General features: G+C 40.2%; 1 protein-coding gene and 1 long non-coding RNA gene across 3 annotated transcripts in view; one reads left to right on the top strand and one right to left on the bottom strand.

The window, feature by feature from the left end:
• Positions 1-16,553, top strand: part of LOC136017676 (uncharacterized) — an 829,506-nt gene that overhangs the window by 352,673 nt on the left and 460,280 nt on the right. The window lies entirely within an intron of this gene.
• The window catches only part of LRRC4C (leucine rich repeat containing 4C), a 103,457-nt gene that overhangs the window by 43,088 nt on the left and 43,816 nt on the right, over positions 1-16,553 (bottom strand). Inside the window, exon 2 of one of the 2 annotated variants that reach the window (XM_065686144.1) lies at positions 15,646-15,787. The gene's annotated coding sequence lies outside the window, so the exon portion shown is untranslated. The remainder of the gene's footprint in view (positions 1-15,645; positions 15,788-16,553) is intronic. The other variant, XM_065686143.1, reaches the window with a different exon arrangement.

Genomic DNA, 16,553 nt, shown 5'->3' with positions numbered 1-16,553 from the left:
GGAGAAGAGAATCGAAAAGAATGCAACTCCCACAGGCTGAGATAAGAACAGTTTAGTAACTAAGGTATAACACAAATCACTGCTGCTACCACCAGTGATAATAATGATAAAGGAAATAACAAGGGGAAAGAATACAACACCTCAACACCAGCCGACCAATAACTTGCCCCACTCCCCCCAGCCGAGCACCAACAGATACCTCGTCCAACCCTGGAGTCCCTTCCCTTCTGGGGTAACTCTCTGCTACACCCTGGGCATGACGTGCTGTGGTATGGAATACCTCTTTGGTCATTTTGGGTCAGGTGTCCTGTCTCTGCTTCTTCTTATCTCCCCTCCTCCCTGGCAGATCATGAGACTCAGAAAGTCCTTGGCCAGACCAAACATTCGAGCAGCAGCTGAAAACATCGGCGTTATCAGCACTGTTCCCAGGCCAAAAGATCAAAATACAGCACTGTACTAACTCCTAAGAAGGAGAAAAATGACTGCTACTGCTGAACCCAGGACACTTGGCAACAGTGTCTTCCTCAGAATGCTCTTGCTTCCTTTGCCCCCAGCCATGTTTCCATCACCCTAACATGTGTTTGGATGCTCTGGTATAATTCCACTCACTCTACAGATCTCCAAGGAACCAGGTTATAACTCTCAGGTCAAAAGCAAACATCCCTGTAAAAGCAGAATATTTTTAGAATAGATTCAAAATCTATCTGTTTCATCATGCAACCCCATAAACAGTCATAGGGGCAAACGACCAGGACAGTATCAACTTCAGCAGAACAAGCTACTGAATGACTGTCTCTGTACAGCCTGGCAATAGAGCTAGGAGACACAAGGACTAATTATTAACTAGAACACCAATCTGAAAGACAAAGGGTGTGAGGAAACCATTGTATTTATTTGGGGTAGAGAAGGGCTGGGTGAGTCAGCAACCAGAGAAAAAAATATTTTTATATGTAAATGAAGTCAATGAGATGCTGGCAGAATTGTTTTCATGAGGCCTTTAGTAGAACCAGATGTGAGAAGGCTATTGAAGCATACAAGGCCAGAGCTACAAGACCAAGTGAATACAGAAGCATTGATTAAATGCAGAGGGAGGAGACTAAGAGTACATCAAAGGAGACCAAAAGCATCCCCTCTGAGCTCAGGGAGGAAACAAATAGTTAATAAATTCTCCTTTTAACTTAATATATAAGTTAAAAGAGATATATATATCAAGTTAAAACAGATAAAACCAAAGGTCATATTAAAACTGCACACTTTTTTTTTTTTTTGAGAGAAACTGAAGGAGTATAAAATACGCAAATGGCAACACAAATCAGGGCATTTGAAATATGCAGTCCTTAACATCCCTCTTCTTTATATTACCTACTGCCAGAAGAAAAAAATAAAGGTCTAGGGAAGCTCCCTATTTTCTCAGATGTGCTGCTGAGCTCAACTTGGTATTCTGCTTCCCCTCCATGTACAAATCTCCAGCTGTTTTTACTGGGAGTTCCAAGTACTCACTGACAGAGTTTAAACTTCCTAATAATAGCAAGGAAAAAAAAATCTATATGTATCACACCTAAAACATATTACCCTCAAAAAAAAAAAAATGTAAGCTCTTTCAGTTGCTAAGACAAGCACTAAAAAACCACCCCAGACTTTCTTTGTCTGCAGCTTTCTTTTAAGTCATCCTGGGCTGACCTGAATGAGGTCCCAGTGGCGAATATAAGAGAAAGAATGACTAAAACATGATCGTGCACTTGAAGATAGCATCATAATCTTTATGTAGATGCATACAGTATAGCCATTTCATTCCTCCCACCATTTGCTGGAAATAAAAAAATTATTTTCTGCCATAGCAGAACTTCTATATGAACTACATTTATATTGAAGAGGGCAAAGAAGGGGGTGAAGTATGGCAAATTTCTGTTTCAGTGAGGTTTGTCTAAGAAAACGAAGTAAAAAGTAGAGGATTTAATGGATTGTGTGTGCACAGTTTTATTACGATTTTCATAAAATAACAGTAAAATTAATAACAAAGTTATTAAAATATGAATAAAATCTCAAAGCTAAGATTTGCCAAATTAATTTACCATTGGCAAATTTTACAGCCCTCACAAATTTAGTTTCATTTTAATACTCATAATCAATATAGGTACGCACAGAGAAGCAAAAGGATTGACTGTTGTCTATAGTATATCGTGTTCAATATAATTTCTTACATGCACCAAATTCAGAGGCAGGACTAGTGAATATGCACTCTTCCAGTGGAGAACATAATGTATTATAATGAGACTGAATTTGTCCTTCGCATCTGCAGGGCACTAGAAATAACTATGGTATTCTTGGTATGACAGTGTGACAGGCATGATTCTGAGCACCATACAACGCCTCTGTAACCCTCCTCTGAAGTAATTTAACTCTTTTTGTTTTTCCCAAATATACCTTAACCAGAAAACAAATCACTCCTCTGAGTTCTAAGTCAGCCCTTCCTCTTTTTCATTTTGGTTGCTTCCAACACGACTGAAGGTTATCTGTAGTAATGTGTAAATCATCAAAATGCATATGAACAATTTAATCAACACTAAAGATGTTTCTGTTCAAGCTAGTATGAAAACAAATTAAACAAAAAATCAATATAGCTGAATGGACAGGCAACCTATTACTAAGGCAAAGCTCCAACACACCTCTTGAAAGTTAAGTGCCTTTCCATTAGACTTAGGAGGTTTCACATCAGTCTGTATTTGCAGACATGCTTTCTTTTCAAAGAAACATCATTTTTTCTTATTTCTCTTGTTTGTTCTATGATAACTCCGGAAATAATAAATTACTCAAAAATCACCAAAATATGCTTTTGAGACTAAAAATGGAGGTTATATGCTTCATTATGGAAGGTGTCTCTGCCTGTGACAAGGGGTTGGAACTAGATGAGCTTTAAGATCCCTTCCAACCCAAGCCATTCTATGATTATGAAGATTTTAATTAGCTTTTCTCATCTGGATAATCCTTAATTTAGTTTTTACATGTTTCTTGATTACAGTTACTTGTGTCAATGTTTTCTGTGTGTCTAACTTGAAAAAAGAGGAATGAATAATGGGATGCCTTATGAGAACCTAGAACACTGTATCTTTTTTCAGGAAGTAATTTCTAAGCATCATGGAATAAAGGTTCCTTGTTATTTAATTCTGTACACAGCATACCTTACAGTTATATTTCTGAAATTCTCACCAAGTTCCACATTGGATTCTCCTACATAAATGATTTGCTCACACACGGTTTGGAAAAATCTGAAACTTTGGCAAGTAAGGTAAGTAACATCCAATATTCCTCCTTCATCACATCATAAATGAAGGAAGCTGTAAAACACAGTCAGTCAAGTGGAACTGAAAATGCATGCCATTTCCTGCAAAGCCCTCCTAAATAGAAGATTAGGTTTACATTTCGCACCCATCAGATCTCATGAAAATCAGATTTCAATTTTCACCTTCTAGAAAGTTATTCACATGGTGTTTTTAATCAAAGAGGAAATAAAACCAGAAAAATATATCTACTGTAAATGGCTGTACATCTGATCTATTTAGATTTTTCTAGGAATTTTCAGCTGTTATTTGACTGTTAACTGGGCTGGTGGAGAGGCCATTAGAAAAATATTTCTGGTGGCATTCTGTCTGAAACAGATCCACTAGAACAAAAAAAGCCTGTGAATAATACTGGAAAAAATAGTGGAGAAGAGAAATTTCCCAAACATGGCATTAAGGAAAGTTGTGAACTACCATTTGATCTTGGATTAATATTCAAGAGGTTCTTCAGCTAACACAGCCTGATCACCTGACACTGACATAATAGAGCATGGCAGGTATAGCAATGGTGTCATTAATTTGACACAAATTCCTGAACCCAGCTCACACTTTCTACTTCTTTGCTATTAATCACATTAATTAGAATTTTGATTGAAGCAAGTGAATAATTAGTGGTTTCACTCTGCAACCATCCAGGATGAATACATTTTATATGCATCTTGAATTAGTTGCTGTGAACACAGACCGATCCAATGTGGTGTGCAAGCTTCATTTTTCAATTTTTTTTTTTTTTTTTTTTGGACCATGGCACTTTTTCCTCCTTGAAACTCCATTTTTAAATGACCACCAGCTCAGTATCAAATTACAATTTCTATTAAAAGAACACTTTATTTTCATGCTGGTAATTTTAAATTCAACTTTCAGCTGCAGTAAAGGAAGTGGTTATGATGGCTCTCAGATTTGTTACTAGTGGATTTTTGCCAACCTTACACATTATTGTGGAACTCAGCAACTAGTTGTAATGTTTTAATATGTACTTAGACTGTGCAGTGTTAAATCTTTAGTATTCCTAGAAAAACTAAATGGGGGTACTTAAAGTAACTGGACAATATTACCTAGTTTAGCTATTAACCCCTTACTATGAAAATTTCTACTTTAAGAAAGTAGACATGACTAAAGCAGCTTTTTTTCTTTTTAGACATGTTAAGATGATTTTCAGTTGTAATATCTCAGATCCTCAAAGAGCTATAAAGATATGTGATAATGAATTTAAATAGAATAAGTGGTGCCTTCTGTTGGGAAAGAGGCTCAGATTTCCAGATCAAAAACAGTAGGAAAGAGGTTTTAACTCCTAACTTTCTTAATGCTTCATCTATGTGCCTCAGCTTCTTCATAAAATTGGAGTAATGATCAAACAACAGAAGTTGCAAAGATAAACTTGATTTCAGAATCTACTGCATCTGAACATGAAGTCTTGTTAAAGAAACTCATTCTGAGTGCAGTCTTTGGAGAAGTTGAGCACTTTTGTGCTGCTTGGTTATTTAATACAGTAGCCAATGTGCTGCCATTTGTATGTACTGTATTTTTAAGCGTTGATCAGAGGCCCATGGCGTTTAGGAGCATCTAACATTACTTTATGCATCTGAAGGATTTAATTACTGGGAAGTAGTCAAACATTCTTGTAATCAGCCCAGGAAAAATATAATTAAAAAAAAAAATCATAACTATATATCAAGAAAATTAAATAAAAATATTGCTTCCCTCATTGAAGCATGTGAATGATGAAGAACTCTTATTTTGTGCTCATGTAGCTCTTTTCATAAGCTATCATAAGCATTGCTATAATACAGCAATGTTGGAAAATTATTGGAAAAGATATTACATCAATATGTAATAGCCTAGTTAGCCAATATAAAACAATGCTTTGATATATTAGAAACATATTCACAGTTTAGCTTTAGTTCACCTGTGTTAGCTAGTACATTTTATGTTGTATAAAATTAGCCTTGTTTGTACTGTTCCCTTGCTTTACAGAAGAAATGCAAGGATTACTTCCAAAATAATTCTGTTTTACTTTACGCCAGTTCAAATATCTGTATGACTGAAATGAACAATGACTTACAGGATTAACATAATTTTCAGTCTAAAGAGGCACAGCATATCCAGATCTGCCTGGAGATGTGGGCTGCCTCTTTGCCATCTGCTTCAACTCAGGAAGAGCAGAGGACTGTTCTGCCAGAGGGAATTCCTTCCTAAAGGCTGATAGTTGGGAACCTCAGTCCCCATACTAATGCTTAACAGAGTAGTAAGAAGCACTGTCAAGTGTCTCAAGGTGTGGGTGCTTTCCCACTACCTGCATACATATTCTTCTGAATTTTTCATCTCTAGCAATGCAGATGGCTCTACTGTTTAACTATGATGCATCTTGCTCCACAACACAAGGGAGGCTTAAAAATAAAAGAGAAAGCTATACATAGCAAAACTTGAGATTAAAATTTTACACAGAGCAAACAGAGCGACACCATAAAATACTGTTCTATTCTATGCTTATAACTGTGTTTCATTCACATTACTCACGCATATTTCTTTCAATGTGCTCTCCCTCAAAAGCCATATAGCCATGAATTCAGCCCTTTCCTCCACTTTATGTGGCTCCACAAGAATAACATGCACCTCCAGGCTCTTTGATATGGGTTTAAAGGCTCTGGGGAGTTCGGGAGGCAGTCAGACACCTTGTGTATATAAGTAGTTTACAATTTGTTTTATAATAATCTTATTGCCTAATTGAGGCTGTTTATCTGTTTATTCTTTAGTTCATGTTACAGATTTCAACATCTTCATGATAAATAGTATACCAGACACGGGATATAAACAAAACCTGTTATGTAGTTGATCTCAGGAATATTAACAACTTCCCATAGAGACTTCACCTTCTACAACAGATACAAATATCACACCAATAAACAGTGATCTGCTTGATGCATCTGAGAGTAAATTAGAATCATAGAATCATAGAAGAGTTGGGGTTGGAAAGGACCTCAAGATCATCTAGTTCCAACACCCCTGCCATGGGCAGGGACACCTCACACTAAACCATCCCACACAAGGCTTCATCCAACCTGGCCTTGAACACTGCCAGGGATGGAGCACTCACAACCTCCCTGGGCAACCCATTCAAGTGTCTCACCACCTTCACAGGAAAGAATTTCCTCCTTATATCCAATCTAAACTTCCCCTGTTTAAGTTTTAACCCGTTACCCCTTGTCCTGTCACTACAGTCCCTGACGAAGAGACCCTCCCCAGCATCCCTATAGGCCCCCTTCAGATACTGGAAGGCTGCTATGAGGTCTCCATGCAGCCTTCTCTTCTCCAGGCTGAACAGCCCCAACTTCCTCAGCCTATCTTCATACGGGAGGTGCTCCAGTCCCCTGATCATCCTCGTGGCCCTCCTCTGCACTTGTTCCAACAGTTCCATGTCCTTTTTATGTTGAGGACACCAGAACTGCACACAATACTCCAGGTGAGGTCTCACAAGAGCAGAGTAGAGGGGCAGGATCACCTCCTTCGACCTGCTGGTCACGCTCCTTTTGATGCAGCCCAGGATACGGTTGGCTTTCTGGGCTGTGAACGCACACTGCTGGCCCATGTTCATTTTCTCATCGACCAGCACCCCCAAGTCCTTCTCCACAGGGCCGCTCTGAATCTCTTCTTTGCCCAGTCTGTAGCTGTGTCTGGGATTGCTCCGACCTAGGTGTAGGACCTTGCACTTATCATGGTTGAACTTCATAAGGTTGGCATCACCCCACCTCACAAAGCGTGTCAAGGTCCCTCTGGATGGCATTTCTTCCCTCCAGCATATCAAGCAAACCACACAGCTTGGTGTCATCGGCAAACTTGCTGAGGGCACACTCAATCCCACTGTCCATGCCAGCGACAAAGATGTTGAACAACACCGGTCCCAACACCGATCCCTGAGGGACACCACTTGTTACCGGTCTCCAGCTTGACATCGAGCCATTGACCACAATCCTTTGTGTGTGGCCATCCAGCCAGTTCTTTATCCACCGAGTGGTCCGTCCATCAGATTGATATCTCTCCAATTTAGAGAGAAGGATGTCGTGTGGGACAGTGTCAAACGCTTTGCACAGGTCCAGGTATATGACGTCAACTGCTTTACCCTTATCCATCAGTTCTGTAGCCCCATCATAGAAGGCCACCAAATTGGTCAGGCAGGATTCCCCCTTAGTGAAGCCATGCTGGCTGTCACCAACCACCTTGTTGTTTTTCATGTGCCTTAGCATGCCATCCAGGAGAATGTGCTCCAAGATTTTACCAGGCACAGATGTGAGACTGACTGGTCTGTAATTCTCTGGGTCTTCCATTTTCCCCTTCTTGAAAATGGGTGTTATATTTCCCTTTTTCCAGTCTTTGGGAACTTCACCTGACTGCCATGATACGCTCCTTTAACATGACTGTCAGAAGTGGTTTAAAGTAGTTTGGAGCTGAATTTTTGTTATCAGTTATATGTTGCCAAACCAACGTCTAAGCTTTTGCAAATCCCCAATATGTCAAGGAAATTAAGGAAAGAAATTTTATTATTTGGTATTCAGATCAACTTTTCTGCCACCAGTTTTATTCTACTGTAGTAAAAGCAACAATTACAGTAAAGTAAGTGTTAAGAATTGCAGGACAAGATCCTGGCACATTACAGGAATGAGAACTTTCAGAGGATGGTACCTGAATATTTTGTCTTACTAACAGTAAATATCCCAAACTGTTTTTCAGTATTATATGAACAGTTTTCTGCCACCTATCATAACAGAACTCAGGAAGAGGAGCAGAACTTTTAAGAAATTAAATAATAATGGACAAATTATTATCTGGATGGGGCTTTGAGCAACCTAGTCTAGTGGAAGGTGTCTCTATCCATGGCAAGGGGTTGGAATTAAATGAGCTTTAAGGTCCCTTCCAACCCAAACCATTCTATGAAATAAAGATGTAAAACAGAAGTGGCAGATGAATGAGAAACAACCTTAGAGAGAGGAAGGAAAGAAGTAAATTGAGACACTGAATCATTGACATCTTGGGATGCCAATAAAGGATGAGCTTTCGTACCAGTTTTTAGTTAAGGAGGGATTTCACACAGTAAGTTTAAACAAAAAGAATACAGCACTTTTCCCCACAGAACATAACAAATTTATTACATACAGCTTTATCAGCTGTGGAGAGAGCAATGTATATAGCATTGAGTAATGCAGGTGAAGGCTACCTGATAACTCATCTCTTTCATATTTGTTTTTTCAGATCATTTCAGAGATTCACCAGTCTATTGTCATATCACAGTCTTTTATCTTTTGTGAAATATTGAAGGAATTGCTGCTAATTTCCCATCTCCATTTGTCTCTTGAGGGTTATTGACTTTGGTTATGTCTAAGGGTTCTTTCTTCTAAGATAAAGCCCTAGAGGTCTTTTGGTAAAAAAAAAAAAAAAAAAGAAAAAAAAGAAAAGGACTGAACAGAAGCTTCCCGGGTTTTATTTATAGATATAAAGAGTATAAAACATGACTTAGTTGAGTATTCCCTTTGCCTGCTAGCAGTGGGCACTGTCAACACAGTTTTACATGCACATGCTTCAAGCATAGTCTTATCAATTGCTAGCTGTGCAGAGCTAGCTGGACACACCAAAGTCAGTATCTATAGCTATTCAAAATACAAGCTTTGCTCTAAACGTGGGTATGTGAAATGTTATTAGGTGAAAAAAACCTCCTGGTTTGATTTGAATATCTAATGTCTTCTGTTTTAAACTCTGGGACATGCTTCATTCTGCCCATGGCAGGCAGGTTGGAACTAGATTATCTTAAGGTCCTACCCAACCCTAACTATTCTATGATTCTCATTATGTTTAAAAACGTAGTTCATTCAGAAGTTATGTATCCTTCACTTAACTTGAAAGCTTTTGACTTTTCCATAAATCATGGAACATGACTGTTTTCCTGGCTGTTAGAAGAGGAAAAACAAAACAAAACACAGCATTGACTCCCATGACTTTACTACAAAGAGCCTTGAAGGGGCACAGAGATCACCCAAAATATAGAACCATTCATTTTAAAATAGAAAAACACCTGAAACAAATATTTTATCACACAGAACAGCAAAATGCAGTCACTTGTAAACTGATCAGTCAAAGAAATGCACTGAAAGAGCTCTGTTTGTTGGAACAATGTGAAACATTTGTAGCTCCCACCAGAAGCAGAATCTGGTTCTGGTCAGAATTCAAGAGTATATACTTAGTACGGATATCAGATCAATATCATTAGACTCCAATGAAAATGAAAGCCTCTTACTGAAAATATAAACTACTTTTTACCGACAAGATTTCAAGTTATATTAAAACAGCACCCTTATCTTCCCCTTCCTTCAGTCAAAATGGCATTTCCAACAACAGTTCACATGAAACACAATTTAAGCAGTGAATCAGAGACTGAAACATCAATCCACTAAACTTCCTGTTTCTCATTAAGTGTAGGGGTGGAGAAATTCAAACTTCATTTAGTATGTTGCAGATGAAGATATCACAATGTCATCTCGTTTAATTTGAGTTTCCTTCCATATTTGCCCTGAAGGGTATAACTTCTTCTCCCAGTGTAAAGCCTGGAATCCAAACTGTTCTCTGTGACATTGAGATTAGATTCATAGAATCATAGAATATCTCAAGTTAGAAGGAACCCATAAGAATTATTGAGTACAACTCCCCACTTCTCACAGGACTATATAAAACTGAATCATATGACAAACAGCATCATCCAAACACTGCTTGAACTCTGACAGTCTTAGTGCCATGACCCTGGGGAGTCTTTTCCAGTGACTGTCACCGTCTCAGTGAAGAACCTTTTCCTAATGTCCAATCTGAACTTCCCCTGATGCAGGTTCATTTCCTTTCCTTGTGTCTTATTGCTGGTCATCAGAAAGAGATCAGCACCCTCCCCTCCACTGCTCCCCTTGAGGAAGCTGTACAATGTAATGAGGTCACCTCAGCCTCCTCTTCTCCCAACTCAACAAATCAACTGATCTGAGATGCTTCTCATAAGTCTTGCCCTTGCTTCCAGTGTCCATACATTTTCCATTTCTGCCTAAATTCTAGAAGACTCCTGCTTAGCTAAGCCAGTCTTTTGCCCCGCTTCCTTCCAATACTTTTGAATTGTCTGCTCCTGTGTTCTTAAGAGATGGATCTTCAAAAACGACAAGCATTCATGGACCCCAATACATTTAAAAGCAGATTCCCAGGATACCTTACTAACTAGTTCATTCAGCAGTGTGAAGTCTGCTCTCCCCGTGTCCAGGGTTGAAGTTTTGCTGGCAGTTTTCCTGATTTCACCAATGATTTAAAACTCGACTACTTCATAGTCACTGTGACCAAGAGAGCCAGCAATCACCACTTCTCTGTTTACAAACAACAGATCCAGAAGGGCATCTTTCCTAGTTGGTTCTCTTAGTACTTGTAGCAAGACGTTCTCTTCAATGTCATTCAGAAATTTCCTGGATCTGTTTGTGTCCATTGTAGGTTATTCCAAGTTCACGTCTGGGAATTTAAAATCACCCATAAGGACATGGGCAGTTGATCTAGACATCAATTCCTTCCACAATTCATTGGTGTCATCATCCACCAGCTTGGTCAATAGTAAAGTCCCACAGCAACATCTGCTTCATTTGCTTTCCCATTCATCCTCTACCCTGAGGCTTCCAACCAAGTCAACTGTCATTACCATAGAATCCAATCCCTCCCCTACATATAGTCTGCCTTGCTTCCCCCGCCTATCCCTCCTGAAGAGCCTATAACCGCCCATCATGGCACAACAACCACAGGACTCATCCCACCAGGTTTCACTAATGCCAATGACACTACAGCTCTGGGACTGGCCCAAAGCTTCTACCTCCTTGATTATTCCTCATAGAATCATAGAACAGTTAGGGTTGGAAAGGACCTCAAGATCATCTAGTTCCAACACCCCTGCCATGGGCAGGGACACCTCACACTTGGCGGATGGCAAAGGTCACACCAATCTATAAGAAGGGCAAGAAGGAGGACCCGGGTAATTATAGACCGGTCAGCCTTACCTCCATCCCTGGAAAGATGATGGAACAACTTATTCTTGACTCCATCACTAGGCATATCAAGGATGAGGGGGTCATTAAGAACAGCCAACATGGTTTTATGAGGGGGAAGTCATGTATGACCAACCTTATAGCCTTCTATGAGGAAGTGACTAGGTGGAGGGATGATGGTAGAGCGGTAGATGTAGTTTTTCTTGATTTCAGTAAGGCATTTGATACTGTCTCCCACAGCATCCTCATAGATAAGCTGAGGAAGTGTGGGCTTGACGATCAAGTAGTGAGGTGGATCGAGAACTGGTTGAAAGGAAGAAGGCAGAGAGTTGTGGTCAATGGCGCAGAATCTAGCTGGAGGTCTGTGACTAGTGGAGTTCCTCAGGGGTCGGTGCTGGGACCGGTGCTGTTTAATATTTTCATCAATGACCTGGATGAGGGAACTGAGTGCACCCTCAGCAAGTTTGCTGATGACACAAAACTGGGAGGAGTGGCTGACACACCAGAGGACTATGCTGCCATTCAGCGAGACCTGGACAGGCTGGAGAGTTGGGCGGGGAGAAACTGGATGAAATTTAACAAGGGCAAGTGTAGAGTCTTGCATCTGGGGAAGAACAACCCCATGTACCAGTACAGGTTGGGGGGTGACCTGCTGGAAAGTAGTGAAGGGGAAAGGGACCTGGGGGTCCTGGTGGATAGGAGGATGACCATGAGCCAGCAATGTGCTCTTGTGGCCAAGAAGGCAAATGGCATCTTAGGGTGCATTAGAAAGGGAGTGGTTAGTAGGTCAAGAGAGGTTCTCCTCCCCCTCTACTCAGCCTTGGTGAGGCCGCATCTGGAATATTGCGTCCAGTTCTGGGCCCCTCTGTTCAAGAAGGACAGGGAATTGCTTGAAGGAGTCCAGCGCAGAGCCACAAAGATGATTAAGGGAGTGGAACATCTCCCTTATGAGGAGAGGCTGAGGGAGCTGGGTCTCTTTAGCTTGGAGAAGAGGAGACTGAGGGGTGACCTCATCAATGTTTACAAATATGTGAAGGGTAGGTGTCAGGATGATGGAGCTAGGCTTTTTTCAGTGATATCCAGTGATAGGACAAGGGGCAATGGGTGTAAACTGGAGCATAGGAAGTTCCACGTTAACATCAGGAAGAACTTCTTTACTGTAAGAGTGACAGAGCACTGGAACAGGCTGCCCAGGGGGGTTGTGGAGTCTCCTACACTGGAGATGTTCAAGGCCCGCCTGGACAAGTTCCTGTGTGATGTACTGTAGGTTACCCTGCTCTTGCAGGGGGGTTGGACTAGATGATCTTTTTAGGTCCCTTCCAACCCTTGGGATTCTGTGATTCTGTGATCCCACACAAGGCTTCATCCAACCTGGCCTTGAACACCGCCAGGGATGGAGCACTCACAACCTCCCTGGGCAACCCATTCCAGTGTCTCACCACCCTAACAGGAAAGAATTTCCTCCTTATATCCAATCTAAACTTCCCCTGTTTAAGTTTTAACCCGTTACCCCTTGTCCTGTCACTACAGTCCCTGACAAAGAGTACCTTCCCGTCATCCCTATAGGCCCCCTTCAGATACTGGAAGGCTGCTATGAGGTCTCCACGCAGCCTTCTCTTCTCCAGGCTGAACAGCCCCAATTTCCTCAGCCTATCTTCATACGGGAGGTGCTCCAGTCCCCTGATCATCCTCGTGGCCCTCCTCTGCACTTGTTCCAGCAGTTCCATGTCCTTTTTATGTTGAGGACACCAGAACTGCACACAATACTCCAGGTGAGGTCTCACAAGAGCAGAGTAGAGGGGCAGGATCACCTCCTTCGACCTGCTGGTCACGCTCCTTTTGATGCAGCCCAGGATACGGTTGGCTTTCTGGGCTGTGAGCGCACACTGCTGGCCCATGTTCATTTTCTCATTGACCAGCACCCCCAAGTCCTTCTCCGCAGGGCTGCTCTGAATCTCTTCTTTGCCCAGTCTGTAGCTGTGTCTGGGATTGCTCCGACCTAGGTGTAGGACCTTGCACTTATCATGGTTGAACTTCATAAGGTTGGCATCACCCCACCTCACAAGCATGTCAAGGTCCCTCTGGATGGCATTTCTTCCCTCCAGCATATCAACTGGACCACACAGCTTGGTGTCATCGGCAAACTTGCTGAGGGCGCACTCATGCTGTGTGCATTACTATAAAGACATTCCAAATGTGCTCCAGCGTACTCAGCAGATCATGAAGCAGACTGAAGGACCTCATTAGCCCATTATCCCTTAAACATTGACGTGCTGACCCCAGGCTTATTTCTAGCACACCTGGTTTTATACTCTTCCCCCTTCAAAGCTAGTTTAAAGCTGTTTCAGTGAGCCCTGCTAACTCTTGTGCAAAGATCATTTTCTCCTTTTTGAGAAAGGATTATCACAAAAGTATCAACAGAGGAACAATGTAAGAATATTCATGTATGTCTACCCCTTTTATGAGTAGAAAGAAGACACCTGAAAGACAGCTAGGGACTGAAGCTATTTGAAACTATTCTTGTCTTTGTAGTAAATTGCTGCAATCTTTTGGTAGAAACTACTGGACCCTTATTAAAAAAAAAAAACAAACAAAAAAACAAAACAAAAAACAAAACAAAAAAAAAAAAACACACACACAAAAAACCCCCAAAAAACATGATAACTCATTTCTTCTACACAATAAAAGAAACAAATTAGTTCTGGAGAATCTAGGCTGAATTGATTAACAACAACTTTGAGTAGCAGAGTCTTGAAAAGCAGATTATGAACTGAAAACTACCACTATTTTTATAAATCCAGGAAGCAAGACCTGTGCTTACTCTCACTTTCCTCTGTCACAAATGCATTTAGAACTTCTCCCAGGTAATAAAGTAGTTTCTATTCTTTCCAGAGGAGAAGGCTTTAGACTCTATCACAGCTATAGGTAACACAAAGACACAACTCTCAATAATATTGTATGAGCACAGACTGGTTTGGTTTCTGGCAACTGTGAAGCCTGGTGAAGCACCGAAACAATTTGTGAATTGCAGTAGTGGAATATATGAATGACTTTAATTAATGAATACCAGAGAACTGGAGAAAGATCATCAGCAAGAATAAGGAAGGCATTTCTCAGAGATATTTGAAAGCTTAACCTAGAACTCAACTAGACAAAACATATATACTCTTGAGTAAAGAAAAGAAGCTTTCCTAATTAAATGATGTTTTATGCTTTTTTGGTGTCTTATGAGATATCGGAATAGATCCTTCTAAAAGCTTTTGCATCAGAAATCCCATTTTATTTTCCACCAGTGTGATTTTCTATTGTTAATATTCTTGCATGCTGCACTATTAAGACACCTTAATAAATGAAAGCAGCAAGTCAGCCTGTCAAGTATTTCATAAAGTACCATGGGAAATGACTAGTTTCTGATGAGTAGACAAAATCAGTTCAGCAAACTTAATTTTAGTTTAAAAAAATAACAAACTGGGTTCAGAAATAGACCTTATAGATGAGCTTTTGGGACAGCAGAGAAACTAAATGTTCTGGTACTTCATGGCTCAACTTGGCTTCTTAACAAGAAGGAAGAAGCTGTTATGCTGAGGCATGACAGGTCATAAAATCATAGAATCACAGACTGTTTTGGGTTGGAAGGGACCTTAAAGGTCACCTAATTCCAACACCCTGCCATGTACAGGGACATCTTCCACTAGACCAGGTTGCTCCAAGCCCTGTCCAACCTGACCTTCTGTTAATCACATTTTCTCGGACTTCTGAAATGCTAGTAACAAAAGCATCCATAGTTAAGGCTTCAGGGAAGAAAGTTTCCACAAACACAACAGTCAAGCCTGGAAGGTGAGATAGAAATAAAACAAACAAACAAGATTATGTATGGTTAAAAATAAAACCATTAAGTCTCCCTTTGAAATAACATTTTATTCTGCTCGTTACATGGCTGATAAGCTGGCATTTTCATGTGTTTCAAGCCCTATAAGGGATTTCTTCAAAAATTACTGTAAACTTTTGATTTGTAGTCTTGAATAGGTCCACAGGAAGACAAGAAAACCCCTTTAAAATACAGCATTCAAAATCTCGCTTGCACAGGGAAAGGTGTTGTAACTCAATGCAGTTTAAGAAGCTCTTGAAAGATTTTCAGGAGACTCTGTATGAACACTCAGACAGCATCAAAGATATGTGCTCCTATTCCCTAGCAGTTTTCTGCCGTGCATTCCAGCCATGACACCCCTGGAGTCTAAAGTCTGACTGCATAACAAGATCCTTACATGTATTACCTTTGCAGTAGGTTTACCATCTTGGGAGGTGATGTTTCTCCTCATTTCCCAAACTACCCCTGGACCTTCTCATCCTACTAGCCCACTGGAGGCTATTCCATTCAGTTGCCTGGATGCCCCCACAGCATCCACCCTGTGAAAGAAACAAATAATGAAAAACTGTGATGCGGTGATTAAATCTTCTAGAGACATAATCTGAAGGAATTGAAAATAGCTGAAGTAGACTAAACCATGGTACAGAGCTGTTCTTACACTGTGAGAAGGGAGGGAAGTTGTAGGATTATAGTGTCCCCTCAATGCACTTGTATGTATAATACAGCTGCTGAAGGCACAGCTAATTTCAGTTAGACTAAGACACAAATATAAGCAGAGATTTCAAATCTCAGCAATTAGTCAATAATGTGATCACCTAATCTTGCATACAAAAACCTTGTTTATTGGAAATTCCTGCATTTTTGTATGCTTAGCAGCAAAAGGAAGGGAGTGTGTGTTACTGCTATATTTCTGTAATGAGTAACTTCATCATATATCATACAGATTATGGCAGTAGAAATTAAGTCTTGTGACAGTGAAACACATACATCTTTTGAGGGTAAGGTACACCTTGCAGCACTGTAAACTTCTTTCATTTAGAGTCTTACATGCACATTGGTAAAAAGTAAAACGGGACAAATGTTTAAAAATTAACTACTTTGCTAAATAATGTTCAAGTTATAGCCTGGATATACAGCACCAAACTCCTGTTGCAGTCAATGAATAAAAATAAATTAGAAATAATAATCATACATATAATTCCATAGCTTTAAAACAGATAGGAACAAGATATAAAACAGGCCTTTCGTTTCAAATTTTTTAAAAATATTGCTCATTTACTAAAGAAAAATAAATTCTACTGTTGC

Source organism: Lathamus discolor, chromosome 6 (assembly GCF_037157495.1).
Source record: "Lathamus discolor isolate bLatDis1 chromosome 6, bLatDis1.hap1, whole genome shotgun sequence".
NCBI lineage: Eukaryota > Metazoa > Chordata > Aves > Psittaciformes > Psittacidae > Lathamus > Lathamus discolor.
Note: the sequence above shows the minus strand (reverse complement) of the source record. Positions and strands in the feature narration are given on the sequence as shown.